Raw genomic sequence first — 11,831 nt, 5'->3', positions numbered from 1 at the left:
AATATATTAGCAATTTAATAAATAAATAAAAAATCTCAAACATATATCGCATATTGTGTTATATATATTATAGAGCATTGTATTATATATATAAAATATATATAGGTCTTTTGTGAAATTGCAGATCTGCAATTATAATTGTAATTTTTATTAATATTGGCAAAAAGGAGTTTTGATTCAACGGAAATAAATTATTCCGAAAAGAAAGAATACAGTTTAGGTACAGTTTCTTTGTTTTTCGACAATTTATTTTCATGATTCCCTTTTCTAAAAAGTGCATGTTAAGTCGATTCTCGCAAGTATTGTTGCCTCTTTTCCGCGATGCTGATTGGTTATCTCGATGTGTGCTGCGTTGTACATTACTTCATATTGATAAAAGCCTGTCAAGGTTGAGCGACGCATTTTGACAGTTCAAATGTATATACGCATTTTGACAGTTCAAATGTATTGAGAGGTTAATAGTGTATTCAATTTGTGAATGCAATTATTGTGGTTTATATTATGATATACATGATATTATGTGTACATATCATTAAATTAAATTAAAGAAAATATAGATAAAGAAGACGAAGAAAGGAGGAAGAGGAAGTAGGAAAGAATAGAGAGAAAGGTATGTGTAGTAAAGTATATATATTTTATAAATGTAATAAATAAAGCATTATTTAATCCAATTTACATTATTTTATCAAGAGTTTTATGCGTTATTGTTGTGTAGATATTATTAATAAAGTACTATAGTTAAATATTATTAATGTTATTTAATTTTATTGATAATTAATATTATTTAATTTACTTATAGAATATTAAAATATTAAAATATTACTAAATTATATATTACTTCGTTAATGTTTAAATATTATTAGTTTTAATAAATTTTTTTATGTTTTATTTAAAGTTATACAAAAGACCAATTATTTTTTTAATTATACCATTAATTTTATTACTCATAGATAGAGAAGAATAGAAAGAGAGAAAAAAGAGTAGGAAAAAAAAGAGAGAAAAAGAGAAAGGAGAAGAAGAGAAGAAGGCTTTTTAATTAAAATTGAAGAGAAAGAATAAGCAAAAGAAATAAAGAAAAAGGATTGATTGAATGACTGAAGGAAAAGAGAAAAGAAAAAATATAATATTAGGTAATATTTTTATTAAATTTTTTAAATGTTTTAATATTATTATATCTTTAATAATTTTTAAAATATTTTATTTATAGTTAATATAAAGGAGAGATGCATTATATTATTAATAGACAAAAATAGAAGAAGAAAAAGAGAAAAAGATAAAGGGAGAGTAGAAAAAAAAGCTTTATTTAAGATTAAAGAAGAGGATGAATAAGCAAAAGAGAAAGAAGAAAAGAAAAGAAGAAAAAGGAAAAGGGAGAAGAAGGAATATATTAAGTAATAAAATTTTTACTGAATTGTTTAAATGTTTCAATAGTATTATAATTTTAGTAACTTTTTAATTAATTTATTTTTGTTTTATTTTATTAATGTTAAAAAAGAACCTAATTATTAATTATTAATTATTAATTATGTTATTAATTATATTATTAATAAATAGAGAAGAATAGAAAGAATGAGAGAGAGAGAGAGAGAGAAAAAAGAGTGAAAAAAGGAAGAAGAGAAAAAAGAGTAGAAAGCTTTATTTAAAATTAGAAAAGAGGATGAATAAGTAAAATATAGGAAGAAAGAGTGAAAAAGGGTAAAGAAAAAGAGAAGAATGAATTTAAAATTAGGTAATAATATTTTTATTAGATTTTTTAAATATTTGAATATTATAGTTTTTTAAAATGTTTTATTTATAAAGTTCTTAATGAAAACATAAATTATATTATTAATTATATTATTAATAGATATAGAAGAATAGAAAGAAAGAGACTAAAGAGAAAAAGAGTGGAAATAAAAGAGAGAAAAAAGAAAAGGAGAAAAAAAAAGAAAGTTTTATTTAAAATATAAGAAAAGGAAATAAGAGAGTGAAAATGAATAAAGGAGAGAGAAAGAAAAAGGAAAAGTAGAAAAAAGCGAAAAGTTTTATTTAAAATTAAAGAAGAGATGGAGAATAAAAGAAAAATGGTAAATGATTGAAGGAAAAGAGAGAATAAGGAATATATCAGATTATAATAATTATTAGGTATTAATTTTTTAATTGTTCGAATATTATTGTAATTTTAATAATCCTTTAAATATTTTATTTAAAGTTAAATGGGCTACTTTCGTGACAGAATTAAAATGTTCAGTTTAAAATGATCCGTGGCTATGATTTGTTAAATTTGAAATTTTATTAGAATCATCATAATTTCAGATTTGATCAATCACAGCACACTAATCACAGCGTACAATTCATTTTAATTTGAATTATTTTAATTTTGTCGTGTAAGGGCATAGGAGACGAATTATAATTATTAATTATATCATTAATTTTATCATTTATAAATAAAGAATAATAGAAAGAGAGAAAAAGAGGGAGATAGAAATACAGAGAAAAAAGAAAACAAAGCTTTATTTAAAATAAAAGAAGAGAAATATTAAGCAAAAGAGAGGGAGAAAAAAAAGATTATAGAAAAAGAGAGAAGAAGGAATATAAAATAAAGTAAATTATCTTTAAATATTTTATTAAAGTTAAAGAGATGAATTGTATATTATTATATTATTAATAGATAAAGAAAGAAAGAGAGGGAGAGAGAGAGAAGAAAAGAAAAAAAGATAAAGGAAAATGAAGAGGAAAAAAGGAGGAAGTTTAATTTGAAATTAAATAAGAAAAAGAGAATAAATAAAAGAGAGGGTGAAAGAGAGAAAAAGACTGAAATAGGAAAGAAGGAATATAATATTAAGTAGTATTTTTTCAGAATTATAAAATATATTATTAAATATAATTAATAAGTTTTAAATATTATTTATATTATTTATATTATTTAATTTTTTAAGGTTCCTTGGCATTTGCTGCGGCCATGTTGGATTTTGACGTCGAAGGTGATAAAATACACGCTAAAAATTATTGCGTGCTATTTTTAGATAAAAAAATATTTTGATGAAACATAACTTCAGATGGCTTTAGCAAACTTTTAAAATAGTCCGAAAACTATTCTTTCCCTTCGAAAATCAATCAACAATCGTAAAATGATCGTGATGCAGATTTTGTCATACGAAATGCGCAGTAGAAATGAGTTTCGACATATTACCGCGATATATGCATGCAGTCACGCATAACTCGTGATAATGTGCAGACAATGTACTGTTAAAATGTATATAAGATTAATTTTTTGCACGTTTTGAAATATCGAAAATTAAAATATTTAAGTCGCAAATCCCATACGGCGCAGATTTATATAACGTATATTGGACCAAAAAGATAGTACGCTGGTATGCTTATGGTACAAAGATAATCTGCAAACAATACATTATTGAAATATATATACGATGAATTTTTGGCTCGCCTTAAAATATTAGAAATCGATACTTTTTTACAGTTGACCTAGGCGACGCAATCTTATTCTATGTATATCAAGTTAAAACAATTGTACGCTGGTGTCTGTTTGGTACCAAATGATTCTGTAATCAATGTACTATTAAAATGTATAATCGATGAAATTTTGGCTCGTCTTAAAATATTAGAAATTGATACATTTTTGCCGCTGACCCTATGCGACGCATACTTATTTTATGTATATCATATTAAAAAATTTGTACGCTGGTGTCTGCATGGTACCAAAAGATTCTGCAATCAATGTACTATTAAAATGTATAATCGATGAATTTTTGGCTCGTCTTTAAATATTAGAAATCGATACTTTTTTGCGGCTGACCCTGTGCGACGCATCCTTATTTTATGTTTATCAAATTAAAAAATTTGTACGCTGGTGTCTGGTTGATACCAAATAATTCTGTAATCAATGTACTATTAAAATGTATAATCGATGAATTTTTGGCTCGTCTTAAAATATTAGATATCAATACTTTTTTGACGCGGACCCTGTGCGACGCATAATTATTTTATGTTTATCGTATTAAAAAATTTGTACGCTGGTGTCTGTTTGGTACAAAATGATTCTGTAATCAATGTACTATTAAAATGTATAATCGATGAATTTTTGGCTCGTCTTTAAATATTAGAAATCGATACTTTTTTACCGCTGATCCCATGCGACGCAATCTTATTTTATGTATATCAAGTTAAAAAATTTGTACGCTGTTGTCTGGTTGGTACCAAAAGATTCTGTAATCAATGTACTATTAAAATGTATAATCGATGAATTTTTGGCTCGTCTTAAAATATTGGAAATCGATACTTATTACCGCTGACCCTGTGCGACGCATCCTTATTTTATGTTTATCAAGTTAAAAAATTTGTACGCTGGTGTCTGTATGGTACCAAATGATTCTGTAATGAATGTACTATTATAATGTATAATCGATGAATTTTTGGCTCGTCTTAAAATATTAGAATTTGATACTTTTTTGACGCGGACCCTGTGCGACGCAATCTTATTTTATGTATATCAAGTTAAAAAATTTGTACGCTGTTGTCTGTTTGGTACCAAAAGATTCTGTAATCAATGTACTATTAAAATGTATAATCGATGAATTTTTGGCTCGTCTTAAAATATTGGAAATCGATACTTTTTACCGCTGACCCTGTGCGACGCATCCTTATTTTATGTTTATCGTATTAAAAAATTTGTACGCTGTTGTCTGCTTGGTACCAAAAGATTCTGTAATCAATGTACTATTAAAATGTATAATCGATGAATTTTTGGCTCGTCTTAAAATATTAGAAATTGATACCTTTTTGACGCGGACCCTGTGCGACGCAATCTTATTTTATGTATATCAAGTTAAAAAATTTGTACGCTGTTGTCTGTTTGGTACCAAAAGATTCTGTAATCAATGTACTATTAAAATGTATAATCGATGAATTTTTGGCTCGTCTTAAAATATTAGAAATCGATACTTTTTTGACGCGGACCCTGTGCGACGCATCCTTATTTTATGTTTATCGTATTAAAAAATTTGTACGCTGTTGTCTGCTTGGTACCAAAAGATTCTGTAATAAATGTACTATTAAAATGTATAATCGATGAATTTTTGGCTCGTCTTAAAATATTAGAAATCGATACTTTTTTGACGCGGACCCTGTGCGACGCATCCTTATTTTATGTTTATCGTATTAAAAAATTTGTACGCTGTTGTCTGCTTGGTACCAAAAGATTCTGTAATAAATGTACTATTAAAATGTATAATCGATGAATTTTTGGCTCGTCTTAAAATATTGGAAATCGATACTTTTTACCGCTGATCCTGTGCGACGCATTCTTATTTTATGTTTATCGTATTAAAAAATTTGTACGCTGGTGTCTGTTTGGTACCAAATGATTCTGTAATCAATGTACTATTAAAATGTATAATCGATGAATTTTTGGCTCGTCTTAAAATATTAGAAATCGATACTTTTTTGACGCGGACCCTGTGCGACGCATCCTTAATTTATGTTTATCGTATTAAAAAATTTGTACGCTGGTGTCTGTTTGGTACCAAATGATTCTGTAATCAATGTACTATTAAAATGTATAATCGATGAATTTTTGGCTGGTCTTTAAATATTAGAAAACGATACTTTTTTACCGCTGACCCCATGCGACGCAACCTTAATTTATGTATATCAAGTTAAAAAATTTGTACGCTGGTGTCTGTTTGGTACCAAATGATTCTGTAATCAATGTACTATTAAAATGTATAATCGATGAATTTTTGGCTCGTCTTTAAATATTAGAAAACGATACTTTTTTACCGCTGACCCCATGCGACGCAACCTTAATTTATGTATATCAAGTTAAAAAATTTGTACGCTGGTGTCTGTTTGGTACCAAATGATTCTGTAATCAATGTACTATTAAAATGTATAATCGATGAATTTTTGGCTCGTCTTAACATATTAGAAATCGATACTTTTTTACCGCTGATCCCATGCGACGCAATCTTATTTTATGTATATCAAGTTAAAAAATGTGTACGCTGTTGTCTGGTTGGTACCAAAAGATTCTGTAATCAATGTACTATTAAAATGTATAATCGATGAATTTTTGGCTCGTCTTAAAATATTGGAAATCGATACTTTTTACCGCTGACCCTGTGCGACGCATACTTATTTTATGTTTATCGTATTAAAAAATTTGTACGCTGGTGTCTGCATGGTACCAAAAGATTCTGTAATCAATGTACTATTAAAATGTATACTCGATGAATTTTTGGCTCGTCTTAAAATATTAGAAATCGATACTTTTTTGACGCGGACCCTGTGCGACGCATACTTATTTTATGTTTATCGTATTAAAAATTTGTACGCTGGTGTCTGTTTGGTACCAAATGATTCTGTAATCAATGTACTATTAAAATGTATAATCGATGAATTTTTGGCTCGTCTTTAAATATTAGAAATCGATACTTTTTTACCGCCGATCCCATGCGACGCATCCTTAATTTATGTATAGCAAATGAAAAAGTTTGTACGCTGTTGTCTGCTTGGTACCAAATGATTCTGTAATAAATGTACTATTAAAATGTATAATCGATGAATTTTTGGCTCGTCTTAAAATATTAGAAATTGATACTTTTTTACCGTTGACCCTATGCGACGCAACATTATTTTATGTTTATCGTATTAAAAAATTTGTACGCTGGTGTCTGCATGGTACCAAAAGATTCTGTAATCAATGTACTATTAAAATGTATAATCGATGAATTTTTGGCTCGTCTTAAAATATTGGAAATCGATACTTATTACCGCTGACCCTGAGCGACGCAACATTATTTTATGTATATCAAGTTAAAAAATTTGTACGCTGGTGTCTGTTTGGTACCAAAAGATTCTGTAATCAATGTACTATTAAAATGTATAATCGATGAATTTTTGGCTCGTCTTAAAATATTAGAAATCGATACTTTTTTGACGCGGACCCTGTGCGACGCATATTTATTTTATGTTTATCGTATTAAAAATTTGTACGCTGGTGTCTGTTTGGTACCAAATGATTCTGTAATCAATGTACTATTAAAATGTATAATCGATGAATTTTTGGCTCGTCTTTAAATATTAGAAATCGATACTTTTTTACCGCCGATCCCATGCGACGCATCCTTAATTTATGTATAGCAAATGAAAAAGTTTGTACGCTGTTGTCTGCTTGGTACCAAATGATTCTGTAATAAATGTACTATTAAAATGTATAATCGATGAATTTTTGGCTCGTCTTAAAATATTAGAAATTGATACTTTTTTACCGTTGACCCTATGCGACGCAACATTATTTTATGTTTATCGTATTAAAAAATTTGTACGCTGGTGTCTGCATGGTACCAAAAGATTCTGTAATCAATGTACTATTAAAATGTATAATCGATGAATTTTTGGCTCGTCTTAAAATATTGGAAATCGATACTTATTACCGCTGACCCTGAGCGACGCAACATTATTTTATGTATATCAAGTTAAAAAATTTGTACGCTGGTGTCTGTTTGGTACCAAAAGATTCTGTAATCAATGTACTATTAAAATGTATAATCGATGAATTTTTGGCTCGTCTTAAAATATTAGAAATCGATACTTTTTTGACGCGGACCCTGTGCGACGCATCCTTATTTTATGTTTATCGTATTAAAAAATTTGTACGCTGTTGTCTGCTTGGTACCAAAAGATTCTGTAATAAATGTACTATTAAAATGTATAATCGATGAATTTTTGGCTCGTCTTAAAATATTAGAAATCGATACTTTTTTACAGTTGACCTATGCGACGCAATCTTATTCTATGTATATCAAGTTAAAACAATTGTACGCTGGTGTCTGTTTGGTACCAAATGATTCTGTAATCAATGTACTATTAAAATGTATAATCGATGAAATTTTGGCTCGTCTTAAAATATTAGAAATTGATACATTTTTGCCGCTGACCCTATGCGACGCATACTTATTTTATGTATATCATATTAAAAAATTTGTACGCTGGTGTCTGCATGGTACCAAAATATTCTGCAATCAATGTACTATTAAAATGTATAATCGATGAATTTTTGGCTCGTCTTTAAATATTAGAAATCAATACTTTTTTGCGGCTGACCCTGTGCGACGCATCCTTATTTTATGTTTATCAAATTAAAAAATTTGTACGCTGGTGTCTGGTTGGTACCAAATAATTCTGTAATCAATGTACTATTAAAATGTATAATCGATGAATTTTTGGCTCGTCTTAAAATATTAGATATCAATACTTTTTTGACGCGGACCCTGTGCGACGCATAATTATTTTATGTTTATCGTATTAAAAAATTTGTACGCTGGTGTCTGTTTGGTACAAAATGATTCTGTAATCAATGTACTATTAAAATGTATAATCGATGAATTTTTGGCTCGTCTTTAAATATTAGAAATCGATACTTTTTTACCGCTGATCCCATGCGACGCAATCTTATTTTATGTATATCAAGTTAAAAAATTTGTACGCTGTTGTCTGGTTGGTACCAAAAGATTCTGTAATCAATGTACTATTAAAATGTATAATCGATGAATTTTTGGCTCGTCTTAAAATATTAGAAATTGATACTTTTTTGACGCGGACCCTGTGCGACGCATTCTTAATTTGTTTATCGTATTAAAAAATTTGTACGCTGGTGTCTGTTTGGTACCAAAAGATTCTGTAATAAATGTACTATTAAAATGTATATTCGATGAATTTTTGGCTCGTCTTAAAATATTGGAAATCGATAATTTTTACCGCTGAACCTGTGCGACGCATCTTTATTTTATGTTTATCGTATTAAAAAATTTGTACGCTGTTGTCTGCTTGGTACCAAAAGATTCTGTAATCAATGTACTATTAAAATGTATAATCGATGAATTTTTGGCTCGTCTTAAAATATTGGAAATCGATAATTTTTACCGCTGAACCTGTGCGACGCATCCTTATTTTATGTTTATCGTATTAAAAAATTTGTACGCTGTTGTCTGCTTGGTACCAAAAGATTCTGTAATCAATGTACTATTAAAATGTATAATCGATGAATTTTTGGCTCGTCTTAAAATATTGGAAATCGATAATTTTTACCGCTGAACCTGTGCGACGCATCCTTATTTTATGTTTATCGTATTAAAAAATTTGTACGCTGTTGTCTGCTTGGTACCAAAAGATTCTGTAATAAATGTACTATTAAAATGTACAATCGAAGAATTTTTGGCTCGTCTTAAAATATTGGAAATCGATACTTTTTACCGCTGACCCCATGCGACGCAACCTTAATTTATGTATATCAAGTTAAAAAATTTGTACGCTGGTGTCTGTTTGGTACCAAATGATTCTGTAATCAATGTACTATTAAAATGTATAATCGATGAATTTTTGGCTCGTCTTAAAATATTGGAAATCGATACTTTTTTGACGCGGACCCTGTGCGACGCATCCTTATTTTATGTTTATCGTATTAAAAAATTTGTACGCTGTTGTCTGCTTGGTACCAAAAGATTCTGTAATAAATGTACTATCAAAATGTATAATCGATGAATTTTTGGCTCGTCTTAAAATATTAGAAATCGATACTTTTTTGACGCGGACCCTGTGCGACGCATCCTTATTTTATGTTTATCGTATTAAAAAATTTGTACGCTGTTGTCTGCTTGGTACCAAAAGATTCTGTAATAAATGTACTATTAAAATGTATAATCGATGAATTTTTGGCTCGTCTTAAAATATTGGAAATCGATACTTTTTACCGCTGATCCTGTGCGACGCATTCTTATTTTATGTTTATCGTATTAAAAAATTTGTACGCTGGTGTCTGTTTGGTACCAAATGATTCTGTAATCAATGTACTATTAAAATGTATAATCGATGAATTTTTGGCTCGTCTTAAAATATTAGAAATCGATACTTTTTTGACGCGGACCCTGTGCGACGCATCCTTAATTTATGTTTATCGTATTAAAAAATTTGTACGCTGGTGTCTGTTTGGTACCAAATGATTCTGTAATCAATGTACTATTAAAATGTGTAATCGATGAATTTTTGGCTGGTCTTTAAATATTAGAAAACGATACTTTTTTACCGCTGACCCCATGCGACGCAACCTTAATTTATGTATATCAAGTTAAAAAATTTGTACGCTGGTGTCTGTTTGGTACCAAAAGATTCTGTAATCAATGTATTATTAAAATGTATAATCGATGAATTTTTGGCTCGTCTTAAAATATTAGAAATCGATACTTTTTTGACGCGGACCCTGTGCGACGCATCCTTATTTTATGTTTATCGTATTAAAAAATTTGTACGCTGTTGTCTGCTTGGTACCAAAAGATTCTGTAATAAATGTACTATTAAAATGTATAATCGATGAATTTTTGGCTCGTCTTTAAATATTAGAAATCGATACTTTTTTGACGCGGACCCTGTGCGACGCATCCTTATTTTATGTTTATCGTATTAAAAAATTTGTACGCTGTTGTCTGCTTGGTACCAAAAGATTCTGTAATAAATGTACTATTAAAATGTATAATCGATGAATTTTTGGCTCGTCTTAAAATATTGGAAATCGATAATTTTTACCGCTGAACCTGTGCGACGCATCTTTATTTTATGTTTATCGTATTAAAAAATTTGTACGCTGTTGTCTGCTTGGTACCAAAAGATTCTGTAATCAATGTACTATTAAAATGTATAATCGATGAATTTTTGGCTCGTCTTAAAATATTGGAAATCGATAATTTTTACCGCTGAACCTGTGCGACGCATCCTTATTTTATGTTTATCGTATTAAAAAATTTGTACGCTGTTGTCTGCTTGGTACCAAAAGATTCTGTAATCAATGTACTATTAAAATGTATAATCGATGAATTTTTGGCTCGTCTTAAAATATTGGAAATCGATAATTTTTACCGCTGAACCTGTGCGACGCATCCTTATTTTATGTTTATCGTATTAAAAAATTTGTACGCTGTTGTCTGCTTGGTACCAAAAGATTCTGTAATAAATGTACTATTAAAATGTATAATCGAAGAATTTTTGGCTCGTCTTAAAATATTGGAAATCGATACTTTTTACCGCTGACCCCATGCGACGCAACCTTAATTTATGTATATCAAGTTAAAAAATTTGTACGCTGGTGTCTGTTTGGTACCAAATGATTCTGTAATGAATGTACTATTAAAATGTATAATCGATGAATTTTTGGCTCGTCTTAAAATATTGGAAATCGATACTTTTTTGACGCGGACCCTGTGCGACGCATCCTTATTTTATGTTTATCGTATTAAAAAATTTGTACGCTGTTGTCTGCTTGGTACCAAAAGATTCTGTAATAAATGTACTATTAAAATGTATAATCGATGAATTTTTGGCTCGTCTTAAAATATTAGAAATCGATACTTTTTTGACGCGGACCCTGTGCGACGCATCCTTATTTTATGTTTATCGTATTAAAAAATTTGTACGCTGTTGTCTGCTTGGAACCAAAAGATTCTGTAATAAATGTACTATTAAAATGTATAATCGATGAATTTTTGGCTCGTCTTAAAATATTGGAAATCGATACTTTTTACCGCTGACCCTGTGCGACGCATCCTTATTTTATGTTTATCGTATTAAAAAATTTGTACGCTGTTGTCTGCTTGGTAGCAAAAGATTCTGTAATCAATGTACTATTAAAATGTATAATCGATGAATTTTTGGCTCGTCTTAAAATATTGGAAATCGATAATTTTTACCGCTGAACCTGTGCGACGCATCCTTATTTTATGTTTATCGTATTAAAAAATTTGTACGCTGTTGTCTGCTTGGTACCAAAAGATTCTGTAATCAAT

At 29.1% G+C, this 11,831-nt stretch overlaps 2 long non-coding RNA genes across 2 annotated transcripts; both read left to right on the top strand.

The window, feature by feature from the left end:
• Positions 1-1,229: 1,229 nt before the first annotated feature.
• Positions 1,230-1,918, top strand: LOC145939813 (uncharacterized). Its single transcript, XR_014425907.1, has 3 exons — positions 1,230-1,391; positions 1,555-1,729; positions 1,847-1,918. It is a non-coding gene; the product is annotated as an uncharacterized LOC145939813 (long non-coding RNA).
• A 523-nt stretch (positions 1,919-2,441) lies between these two features.
• On the top strand, positions 2,442-3,751 carry LOC145939808 (uncharacterized). The gene is made up of 3 exons (XR_014425906.1): positions 2,442-2,583; positions 2,651-2,824; positions 2,919-3,751. It is a non-coding gene; the product is annotated as an uncharacterized LOC145939808 (long non-coding RNA).
• The last annotated feature ends 8,080 nt before the right edge of the window (positions 3,752-11,831 follow it).

The sequence above is a fragment of the Prenolepis imparis genome, unplaced genomic scaffold (genome assembly GCF_030444845.1).
Source record: "Prenolepis imparis isolate NDT839.2.m4 unplaced genomic scaffold, iyPreImpa1.0 SCAF_1, whole genome shotgun sequence".
Lineage (NCBI taxonomy): Eukaryota > Metazoa > Arthropoda > Insecta > Hymenoptera > Formicidae > Prenolepis > Prenolepis imparis.
Note: the sequence above shows the minus strand (reverse complement) of the source record. Positions and strands in the feature narration are given on the sequence as shown.